The sequence below is a fragment of the Musa acuminata genome, chromosome BXJ2-9, assembly GCF_036884655.1.
Source record: "Musa acuminata AAA Group cultivar baxijiao chromosome BXJ2-9, Cavendish_Baxijiao_AAA, whole genome shotgun sequence".
NCBI lineage: Eukaryota > Viridiplantae > Streptophyta > Magnoliopsida > Zingiberales > Musaceae > Musa > Musa acuminata.
In genome coordinates this window covers 17,505,978-17,518,177 of record NC_088346.1, presented here as the reverse complement: position 1 = coordinate 17,518,177, position 12,200 = coordinate 17,505,978, and the positions used below count along the sequence as shown (strand labels likewise).

Sequence of the window (12,200 nt, the reverse complement as noted above, 5' to 3'; positions counted from 1 at the left end):
AATTATTTTATGGGTGTCGGACAGAACAAAAAATAATAATAATAAAGTAGTTTGCTCTTTTGCAATTGCCAATCCACCATCGCTCGCTGCTTTTGTTTTTTAATCTCACCCGACCGATGTTGATGCAGAAAAGGTGTTTGCCAATGAGACCACAAATTAATTATCCACGGCCCCACCTTTTGGATTTAAAGCATTGACTTGTATGCGTACCATAATTTCAAGCTTCTTTTCCTCTCACCTGACTTTTTCTCCTTTTATAACCACTACCGGAAATCAACAATCGATCCATCACAAAGTATACCCTATCGTCGTTGTTATATTCGACACATAAATAACAATTAATGCTTGCTCACTTAATGACGAAAGAGAATTATTATGATTCATGTCAAACATGATCCATTTCATCCACCAACTCCAACTGTAAAATATATTTCATCCACCAACTGTAAAATATATATATATATATATATATATATATATATATATATATATAGCACGCACGCCGTAATAGAATGCAGGTAATGCATATTGACTGATGTGTCTTGGTCATATTAAAAAAAAGAAAAAAAAAAGAAATGCACATATTTCATTGGGCAGATTGCTGAAGTAATTAATGCAAAGAGAGGACACTTCATGATTCATGCCACTCATCGGTCAGTTTCCACCTCATTCTGGCTAACCTTCTTATGATGTAAGACACAATAAAATTATATGTCACTCAGATCAATCTCTTTGGTCCCAAAGCAAAATAATTCAACTCATGAAGCTTTTCATTTAGGTTATCAGAGATGAACAATGAGTTTAGCGTTACCTAACAAGAATTCAGCTGCACCCCACTATGAATGACTATACAATTACATACACACACACACATCTTCTCAGACATCAACAAGTTTACTTGAACACAAAAACAGTTAAACGGCACCAGAGAGCTTCAGAAACTTCATAATAGTGGGCATAGTGCCTGCTTTTGATTTTGTTGTTTCGTGCTTCCTTTGATTAGCATATCCCAAATTCACAAAGTAGGCATCTTTCGGATAAAGTAGAGACAGATATTGAACCCCACAAGTGTCATCTTTTAGATAATATCTGACCCATGAATCTGAACTGCAACAACATATTTAATGTGTGTGAAGCAGATAGAAGAGCCAGGTTGTTTAAGCAAAAATTAAGCATCATATGACAACGTATCATGATTGACATGGTTCTCTCTGCGTTGATGATTAAAGAAAATACCATTGCATCCTTCTGAGACTACTGGCAACATATAAAAACAAAGAATGAGGAAACAAACGAACCCATGTCATGGTTCATCCATTATCTATATTTTGTTGCAATCAAACACCTTTATGGGAGACCAGCAGGTTCCATATTCCTTGAACATCCAAAGCTGAATATATCTTCGACGCAGATGAAAACGTCTCCTTGCTGATTGTCAACCTGACGTGAAAGCATTTGATGAACCTGATGGCAAGTTCATACAAGTCAACATATAAAATGAAAAAGTCTCCTTTTTTTATTTTTCTAAAAGATGCTCTGAGATCAATAATACATATCCATCCAACTATGGCAAAACTCTATTGTTCAAGCTCCTCACCAGAAGTTCTACGACTTATTATTATTCTTATTATCATTATGGCTTTTCAGTCAACCGATCTTTAAATTTACCAATCATCAAATATAGCTAACAAGTCATACTTGTTTGGAATGTTATCAATGTTTGCCATTTTGCTTTTTCATCATTTTCACACATCAAGCCTCCAAGCAGGAAAGCCGCCTTTAAATGTATTCCTAGCAGATAAAAAGAATTGCCATTGGAGGCTATATACTAACCAAGAAATAAAAAAGCCATAGCTAAAGTAAGATATCTGTTTTAAAAGAGGGAATATCAGACACAAGTTTAGTTGAGTAATTCCAGTTCAAAAGGAAAATGAAAGAATCAAGCAATTATTTATCAAAAAGCAGAAATAGCCAAAATTAAACTTAGAAGTTCTAAGGTAGATTTGTATCCATGCTACTGTTTATGAAATGTAAAAGTAATTGCTAAGAAGATCCAAACTATACATGAAAATGTTTCTTTTCTGAAGATAGCCAACGCCAGCACGAATAATGTAATTTGGTGTTTCATGATTCTTTAAGATGCCACAAGATGCATGTCGACATCTCCCGACTATCATCTAGAATTTTTCTCATGGAGAATTTAAAAGTTCAAGCTTAAACTATGACAAGTAAGGTAGACATTTCCAAGTGGAAACTAGCCATTTAACTTGGAAGGCATACTTCACTCGTGTCCAAGGTCTGCCATACCGAATCGTACCACTCGGTACGGGCGGTACGTACCGGTCCGACAGGCTACCAATACGCGGACCGACCGCTATCGAGCGGTATCATTCGATACGGGGTAATATCGGGTGGTAACGGTCAAAATTCTATCGGGCGGTATCATTCGATACGGGGTAATATCGGGCGGTAACGATCGAAATTTCGATCGTTATCGCCCGGTACCACTCGGTAACGGTCCCCTATTTCATTATAATCTCTTAAACTCTCTCTCACTTTTTTTTTCTCTCTTAAACTCTATAAAACAACGATTTGTGAATTCAATCGAGGCTAATTTGGGAAGATTAAGATGAAGAACTTTCTAATCAAGAGGTATGTATTCGTTTTCTTTAATTAGAGAGTAATTAAGATCTTTAAGATTATGATTAGTATGTTTCATTCATATTAAATATTGAATAATATTTATGATAGTATAATAAGTTTAATTAAGTTTTATTAAAGTTATTTAATGCTATAATTAGTCATTTTAATGATGATTTAATCGAAATTTGTTCGATTTTATATCAATTCAATGTCTTTAATACCTATTAGGGTATTTATCATGTTTATAGTGGTGAAAGAGAAGTAATTAGTGAAAAATTAACTATATTAATTGTATAATTAGTGTAGATAAATGATGAATTTATCATAATTTGAATCATATTGGATTAAAATTACATATTTAATTTTTTTTTATGTGTTTAACATATATATGATGGTAAAATAAGTTTAATTATGTTTTATTAAAGTTATTTAATACTATGATTAGTCATTTTAATGATGATTTAATCAAAATTTGTTCGATTTTATGTCAATCCAATATCTTTAATACCTATTAGGGTGTTTATCATGTTTATAATGTTGAAAAACTAATAATTAATAAAAAATTAACTATGTTAATCATCTAATTAGTGTATCTAATGATTTTAATACTTCTTTTATGCATATAACATATTTATGATGATAAAATATTACTAGTTACGTTTTAATAAAATTATTTAATGTTATGATTAATGATTTATGATCGATATTTGATCAATTTAATATGTTTATACTTTATAGTTTATTTGATTTAAATTTGGTAGGATCACGGTACCAAAGGAACAGTCACATGATGATGCATGGGTTCATGTCCAAAAGCTAGATAGAAACCGTCATCATTGGCAATATATTTATTGTGACTATAATGGCAAGGGTGAAGGAATAACTCGGGTGAAAATGCATTTGACTGGTGGGTATCCTGATGTTACAAAATACAAGAATGTTCTAACGAAGATCCGTAAATTATTTCACAGCATGCTTAAACAAGCAAAGGAAGATACATTAAAAAAGAAGGCAAGAGTTGAGGAAGAATATCATAGGGCTACACAGGAACCAGTTTATGATCAATATGAGGGTTGCGACGATCAAGTCGACCCGGATCTCACAGTTGGGATTCGTGCATCATTGGAGCATCAGTATACAGTCGATGAAGCAATGAGGCATCGACGACCTGACTCACAATTGGAGCATGGCAGTGGTAGTGGAAACCAGAGGTCAACCAGCATGAGGCAACCAACTGCTCCTTCTCAGTTAGGCCAAACTAGTAGCATAAGGTAGACTCCATGGTGAACTACCGACACCCAACGGTCACACTCGTCCGCCCAACGTGCAAAGGCAAAGGGGAAGGCAGTAGCATCAGTAGCATCAATGGCATCGTTGGAAAGAATCGAGTCGGGCGACGAGACACCTTCACAATCATATTCTCTTTCTCGCTCAGTCTAGAGACATGACAGCAACACGGACAGTAGTGCCTCGACAGATGATGGCGGTGATGCCGGGCAGTCGTTGGTCTCGTCTACACAACTTCAGGGTGGTGAATAGACTGAGGAGCAATATTTTACACATGCCACTCAAGATTCAGATCATGGAACTCGACAAGGTACTGGTCAAGTTTATGCGCGGAAGGGGAAGGGGAAGGCAGTGGATGAATATGAACAAATGCGACAGAGCATACATGATATAGACACAGAAAGAGGCTCATCGTATTCACAACCATTGTATTATGGAGAATTATACGGGCAACAACAGTATGGTGATAGTTGGTCATCCTTCTCTGAGCAACAGTATGATACAGAACAGCAGATCAATAGCGAAAGTAGAAGCTCTGACATTCACCAATATATGCCTCAAGAGCTGCCTCGGACAAATATGATTCATGACGATCAGTCTACGATCAGCACCACATTGATGCATCAATGACATACGGTGTATCAATACACTATGTTATGGGATCAATTTCATGATTCGGTCCAACAAACGTATCATATTGATATGCAGATGTATCGGATCGAGGACCTCGATCCACCACCCGTGGAGGCCCGTCGTTCGTTTTGGTGGTAGAATCAACAATCATGTATATCTACATATGTGATTATTTAATTCATTTGAAATTTAGAGTTTATATTGTAACAAAATAGTCTAACAATTCAACTGATTTTTCTGTAGATATTTCAATCTATAACGGGTTGAAATACGAACCTCGAACAAGACTACCTTCAAGCCCGAAAAAGATATGTGATACTATTCTTACCTAATTTACATTGAGTTTGCTAAACTTATACTATTACTATATTTATTAGTAACTTGAAAACCCTATCCTAACTTTTTTTTTAATTTTCAGGTATTTTTGGAGGGTTAAATCTGTGAAATCAGGTGTACCGCTCGGTACATCGTACAGTACCGTACGGAGCCCAGGTCGAAGCGTCGGTACGGTACTGTAAGGCGAACCTTGCTCGCGTCTTTGTTTTACTTAGCCATTATTTTATGTAGATGGGATATCATCTATTGTGCCACGTGATTAGCCTTCCCAACTTATGTTATTACTTTTTACCCCTTTTTTAGGGACAAGGCTTGGATATCGTAGTAATGATGATGGTGTTCACTAAATGTGGCTCTAATCATAAAAAACACATCATGGAAAAACAGAGAAGCCAGATTGATAAACTTGTATCTGAAACTTTCATAGAGAAATTATTCAACCCAAGTTAAACGGTAAACAACTTTCCTATGACTACAAACAATATAAGAAGCACATTATATCCATCATACTTCTTATATATGCAGTATTTTTCAACAAAGTTCAAAACCTAGTTTTTTCAAATAATGCATGTCTAAACCTTGTGTCCCAACTTCTCAAAATTGATCGAGACAATATAGCTTGAAAGTTGTCAACCATACTATCTTGATATAAAGATGATAAATTCTTAAATTTAGCCTCATAGATGTTCTTTCGCAGATAAATTTAAAAATTATCATGACATTCAATTGCAGAAAAAATGTTGAACATGATATTTGAGATGTTTGCCTATTGCTGTTCAAGTCCTGGCAACAAATTAAGATGACCCAAAGGCTATTATAATTTGCACGTTTAAAATTAACTTCACTCTATAGCACAAGCATTGTGTGTTGGGAGTTCAACATCTCCATTCACTCTCAGACCTTTTGATCAATTACACCAAATCATGTGTTTTTCAGTGGCTTTGAAGTTCCATAAACTTATGTTATGTCAAGTTTGTAAAGATCATCATCTTCCCCAATCAGCCACCACCAGAAAAATGTTTGAACATCTGTTTAATCATCCTTAATTATATATTTGACTGCATATTAGGTTAAGATTAAATACTGGTCCAAAAGAAGCTGCACATGCTAACTCTTCTAATCAACAAAACAACAAGGCATAAACCAAATTCAAGATGAATTTGACTAAATAGCTCTGATATCCCACTAAAATCACCCTAAGTCTTTTTGACCATTTTAAACTGTAGATCCTGAATCCTTGAGGTGTGTTCTCAAAACGTAGTGATAAGAACTCAAATTGTTGTTGTTGGGTCAATGAATGAAGGACTAACATCTTTGTACCTTTTTCTAGCAAAAGGACAGAAAAAAAATATGAAAGCAAACAACAAGAGATCAACTAATAGGAGAGCAAGAATCCACTTAGAACTTGGCATCACAATGAGGTTACCTAAGGGCTTTGTTTATTGGTGTAAGGTTATGTACTTATTGGCAAGGTATGCAATACCGTACCGTACTAGTGTTTCGAGGTTGACTCAGTATGGTACGGTACCATGTACCGAGCGGTATGCTAGGGCGTACCAAGCGGTACACCTAATTTAGGAGTATAACCCTCCGAAAATACCTGAAACTAAAAAAAAAAGTTAGGATATGATTTTTAAATTAGAAATAAATATAGTAATAGCATAAGTTTAGCGAAATCAATGTAAATTAGATAAGAATAGTATCACATAACTTTTTCGGGCTTTGAAGAATATCTTGTACAATGTTCGTATTTCAGTCCATTACGAATTGTCCTTATGTAAACATACCTCTTAATTAGAAAGTTCTTCCTCTTAATCTTCCCAAATTAGCCTCGATTCAATTCACAAATCGTTGTTTTATAGAGTTTAGGGGAGCACAAATATGAGAAAAAAAGAATTTGAGATAGTTTAATAGAGTATGAGAATGTAATGGAGTGAAATAGGGGAGAAGAAGGGTTTAAATACCATGAGAAAGGGTTCCAACGGTCAATTTGACCGTTGGAGCACTGTATCAGAGTTACCGAGCGGTTTTAAATATTTCTTCCTCTTACTATAGCACTATAGCAATGCTACAGTGTAGCACTGTAGCACGTTCCATCTAGTAGCGGGCGGTTCGCGTACCGATATATCATCGGACCGGTATGTACCGCTTGTACCGGGCGGTACCATTCGAAATTGTATACCATGCTTATTGGTACAAAGTTATGTACACTACACGTTCACAAACCTTGAATTGATGGAATATTGTACATTGGGCTGCCCCTTTTAAGATAAAGATCTACTATGTTAGAAGAACACATAATTGAGGTTAAAATTTCATAAATGTCAGACTGTTCCCAAGTTAACTCTTTGCTTTATTGAGCTTCTATTCTTGTATCTCTCATGTTGCTCTGTTCCTTCTTTCTTACAATTCAACAAAATATAGAAAACACCTATGAAAAAGAATGGAAGAGATTTAGTTGTCTTTTCTGTCCACATATCCTCTGATTTCGGATATATAACCAAGTTTTTTCTGAATCTATCGTCCAAATTATGGTCTAACTACAAATAACCCTCAAATTTGTTTGCCAACTTATCTGCAGTTAGTTGGCCACATAATTAGGTTCTTCCAAATGTATCCACAGTTCTGAATCACAGCTACTTAGTTTCAGCAACTAAAACCCATGAATTACATCTTGACTAAGTTCCCATCAAGTTCTGCTACAGTCACACACAAAACTGTTACTACTTAATACACAAGGTTGCTTGCAGTAGACACTTAGACCTTGGATAAGCTCTTTACAAATAGTCCAATAGTGTGATTCATGCACAAGCCTCCATTTTTTGTGCCGTCACCTTTGAGGATTGCCCAGTTACCCAATATTCAAATGATAACAAGGGGTTTTATGATGTCTAAACAGTAAGTACGCATTAGCACATGGATGTATAAAATAAAGAAAAAAGCAAGGACTGTCAAATCACCCGAAACAGAACAAAATGGGCAGTACATACCGGCCGTTTCCATTTTCAGGTGGTTCAGTCTAAATCTTTATAAAAACAAATAAACCTAAAATATAGGTGCGACACGTCCATGATTAGGGCTTGCACCCGTTTCTCACGACGTTGCTATCTTCGTTGCCATCGTTGTCAGTGATGCAACCATTGGATGTCGCTCGCCCATACGTTGTTGTTTATCTCTCCGATACACGTCCTTGTCTTCTCTTGTTCTTGCCTCTGCTTCTTTTTTCCTCTTCTTCATTCTTCCTCCTTTGTTCCTCCACTGCCTTCCTCTCTAAAACTTCTTCTTCTTCCTCCTCTGGTACGCACCGGTCGTTTCCGTTTTCGGATGGTTCAATCTAAATCTTTATAAAAACGAATAAACCTAAAATAAGTGCAACACACCCACGATTAGGGCTTGCACCCATTTCTCATGACATTGCTATCTTTGTTGTCATTGTTGTCAATGATGCCATCGTTGGATGTCGCCCCCCGTAAGTACGCATTAGCACAAGGATGTATAAAATAAAGAAAAAAGCAAGGACCGTCAAATCACCCGAAACAGTACAAAATGGGCGACCATTTCCATTTTCGAGTGGTTCAATCTAAATATTTATAGAAACAAATAAACCTAAAATACAAGTGTGACACGTCCACGATTAGGGCTTGCACTCATTTCTCACGATGTTGCTATCTTCGTTGTCATCCTTGTCCGCCCATTATCGTTTATCTCTCCAATACATGCCCTTCTCTTCTCCTCCTCCTCCTCTTCTTGTCTTCGCTTCTTTTTTCCTCTTCTTCCTTCTTCCTTTTTTGTTCCTTCACTACCTTCCTCTCTAAAACTTCTTCCTCCTCTAGACTAGCTAGTCCATTAATTTCATTTAGCCCAAATCTTATAAACCAATCTTAGTCTTCTCCACTTCTGATGTGGGACTAATCGGGGTATTACAATTTTACCCACTCAAGGGCTTGATGTCCTTGTCAAGGCCCAACATCGTCCAGATCAAATCATAACATAGTGCGAGCCCTCTCACCATGCCTAAATACTAAGTTAGCTCTGATACTAAATGTCATGACCCGGGCCTGATGGACTAACTAGTCTATCAACTTCGATGGACCCAAATCATTGGTCAATATGCTCAAACTAAAGTTTATAATAATACACTAATCAGACCCTTATAAGGTAATCTTAGTCTTGCCCACTTTCAATGTAGGACTAATTGGAGTGTTACAATGTCGGTCCAACTAGATCACCAAAACGATTCTGGTACTCAAAATGACAACTTGGAAAGAAGTACTTCAAGAGACTCTGAGTACCTATTAATCTTTAAGGAAAGAGAATTTTTTATCACATGAGTAAGATATAAATGCAAAAAGAATATGTCATATAGTCTACGAAAATAATACATTGAGTGGCATAATTTAATTAGAGAAGAGATTAAAAATATATTATTGAGGTAGTATAAAGCACACGATGATTATTATAGTGCTACAAGGATCGATGATAAAGGACAACTTTTTCTTTCTCGGGCATGAGAAAGAAAGAGTAGAATTCTTTTAGGATTCTATGAAAGTTACAGATAAAAAGGTTACCTTTTAGTTAAAATTTTGAAAGGGGGAAAAACATATACCACATCATGCTTTTGTCATGTCATAGAGAAAATCATGACTGGTCAAAGGTTACCAAAAATTAACTAAAAATCATATAAGAAATACTAAAAGTAGAATCATCCACTATATATGGCTTCCATCAATATGTCATTTGAGAGTCAACATATGCAATCTTACCCAACAAGGTAAAGTATTATTTCTTTTGACTTAAACTCTGGCTCAACCTAATGGCACCAAGGCTTAACCTCATAAAAGGTGTAAAAAGAACATTATGACTCGCAAAAAAATTACCACAGGATAAGGTGTCGAATTTATAGTTGGCAGTTTGAATCATATTGTAAATTTCTATGAGGAACAACGTTTTCATAACATTGTTAAAAAGGGAGCTGCCAGATATGATTTCTTCTAAACTGTTTTACAATATATTTTACATTTAGACAAAAAAAAAGATATGTCTAATTACAGATTTGTAAAAAAAATTAGGAATCTTTAATACATAAAACAAGACAACTGGAGAAATACCCTACATCTCAAATAAGGAATGAAAACTTATGGGCATTGGGCCACATACAAATGCAAGTGAACAGCAATAACAAGTGAACAGCAATACCCTACACTATAATGTGCTTTGTAGAAGGTGGAATGTGTAATGCAAGAGAAGGAAAGAGTTAATCCGAAATTCTAAAATTATAGGAGAACATGCCAAGCAAGCCTTTTTCTTTTTTTCTTTTGATGTCGGAGAACTTGAACTGCCTCCAACAGTAGTGACCGAAGTATCTGTATTCTCCACATCAGGTGTCTCCTCACATGTCTTTACACTCATCTGTGTGCTCCCTGAAGGAATTTAGAAAGCATGAATCAACAGAATGTGACAGCGGAACAGCAAAGAACATAAAGGTACCTTTCAATTTTGTTCTCTCCTTCGCCTGTGCTTTGAGTTGCAAACGCTACTTGTGCAATTCCTACTACATGTGCTAATCAGAGAACAAAATTGAAGTCTTGACGGAACTAAAAACATGGGGCTATCTTGAGATCCGCCTAGCAAGTAGATCCTTCCAATTTCACAGAAGTCTTCACGAGGAGATGTCATGGGATGATTCTTGGCACGAATTAGAGAAATTAACACGACGCAAGGAGCAACAGAGTTAGGGAATACCCTGAGCTTGTCGAGCTGCACTTGGGGAGAGCACCGTCGAAACCAACGCGTCTCTGGCTTCGCTTCCTCGTCGCCGGCCATACCGCGGCCGGAAGTCGACGTGCCAAGACCTTTTTTTTTTGGTCTTCTGAAAGAGAATTACAGATCATGCGTTCAGAAGATTAGCCCAGCTACAAAAATCGGTGGCAACATCCCACCACTAAGAATATTAGCCAGCTTGTGGACAACGAAATTTGAAACCCTAAGAACATGAGATCATTTTAGTACCTTGGTCTCCTTCCAAAGAGCTATATAAATAAATTTCCGTCAAAATCTGGATAATGCATTGGCCAACACAACACACCCATATGTAACAGAAACTTCTGGTTTGGCTCTCTCCGACGCATCGCACATCACTCTTACTCGTGTCGAGTCTTTGGAGTAACTCTCCCCTTGTCTGCTTCGGGAGTAAATAATAAAGAAAAAGGTTCATCGTTGTTAATGATAAAAGAAAACATTAATTAAGGCTTTAAATCTGGATGTTGTGGGGAGGAAGCGATTGCGAGGAAGGTTCTTGCCCCTGTTCTTCCAAATAAACTATAGCGAATTGGATATAGCAACAATTTGCAACATTGAGATCCTTGTTCCAGCCAAGCTCCATTACCCTAGTCGTCCAAAGACACCGAAAGTCGCATTAAGATCCTTGCTGATGATATCCCACAGTTCCAAGAATCATTCAAAGAATGTAATCTCCACTTCCACAACAATTTTCACAATAAATGTTTGAACTTTTGTTTAACCTTAGGTTGAATGATATGAGACCATCCCTCGCTATCGCCATGATGCTCACCTTGCAAAGGTTGATAAACGACTCTTTTTATCTTCACATCCGAAAATCATGATAAATTAAATTAAATATTTTATTAAAAATAATTATTTATTAATAAGTATATTATTCATCTAGGGATCATTCCAAACATTGATATTGTTACTTGTATCATTCTTTCTTTCAGCACAACGTTTTTCAAGTCTTAGAATCCCTAATGCGAGAAATGATCTAAAGATATGTATAATCATACTTAGTAAATTAGAATATTAATATATTTTTTATTATATTTATTTAAAAAAAAATCCTAATGAGATCGATTCATCTTTAAACATAAATCTTAAATCGTTCCGATCATAGGTTACTCGAGATGGACATCGAGATAATCGGATAGATCGGTATGTTGTATGCTCGTTCATATAATGGAGGCAGTTGATCTCATAGCCACTCATGTGGGAACACTAAAGATGTATTGCATGTACTTATTGGAGAATGAGTTCATTGATTGATCCGCTTACAGAATGCTGAATGGTTAATGATACCGTACGTTAGATAACGATTCTGTAATCATAGTAGTGCATTTAATAATTAAACTTTAGACACCAAGAATATTATTATTTTATTCTTTGATGTCATATTTATAGGTTTGAAAATTTCAAATCTAGTATAACGAGTTATCGGGAATGATAGCCAACGTTATGAAGGCAATTGAGTGTCAATGAAGAATCATCCACTCTCAGCATCATAAGAGGAG

The 12,200-nt window shown here is 36.0% G+C and overlaps 1 long non-coding RNA gene across 4 annotated transcripts; it reads right to left on the bottom strand.

Moving 5' to 3' along the window:
* Positions 1-749: 749 nt before the first annotated feature.
* On the bottom strand, positions 750-11,308 carry LOC103998393 (uncharacterized). Of its 4 annotated transcripts, none has more exons than XR_010491332.1 (4): positions 10,909-11,308; positions 10,387-10,768; positions 10,189-10,319; positions 750-1,464 (listed from the first exon to the last, which is right to left on the bottom strand). It is a non-coding gene; the product is annotated as an uncharacterized LOC103998393 (long non-coding RNA). The 4 variants fall into 4 exon arrangements; XR_010491333.1 differs by lacking the exon at positions 10,909-11,308 and having other exon boundaries at positions 750-1,107; positions 1,299-1,464; positions 10,387-10,888; XR_010491334.1 differs by lacking the exon at positions 10,909-11,308 and having other exon boundaries at positions 10,387-10,556; positions 10,642-10,888.
* Between the last annotated feature and the right edge of the window lie 892 nt (positions 11,309-12,200).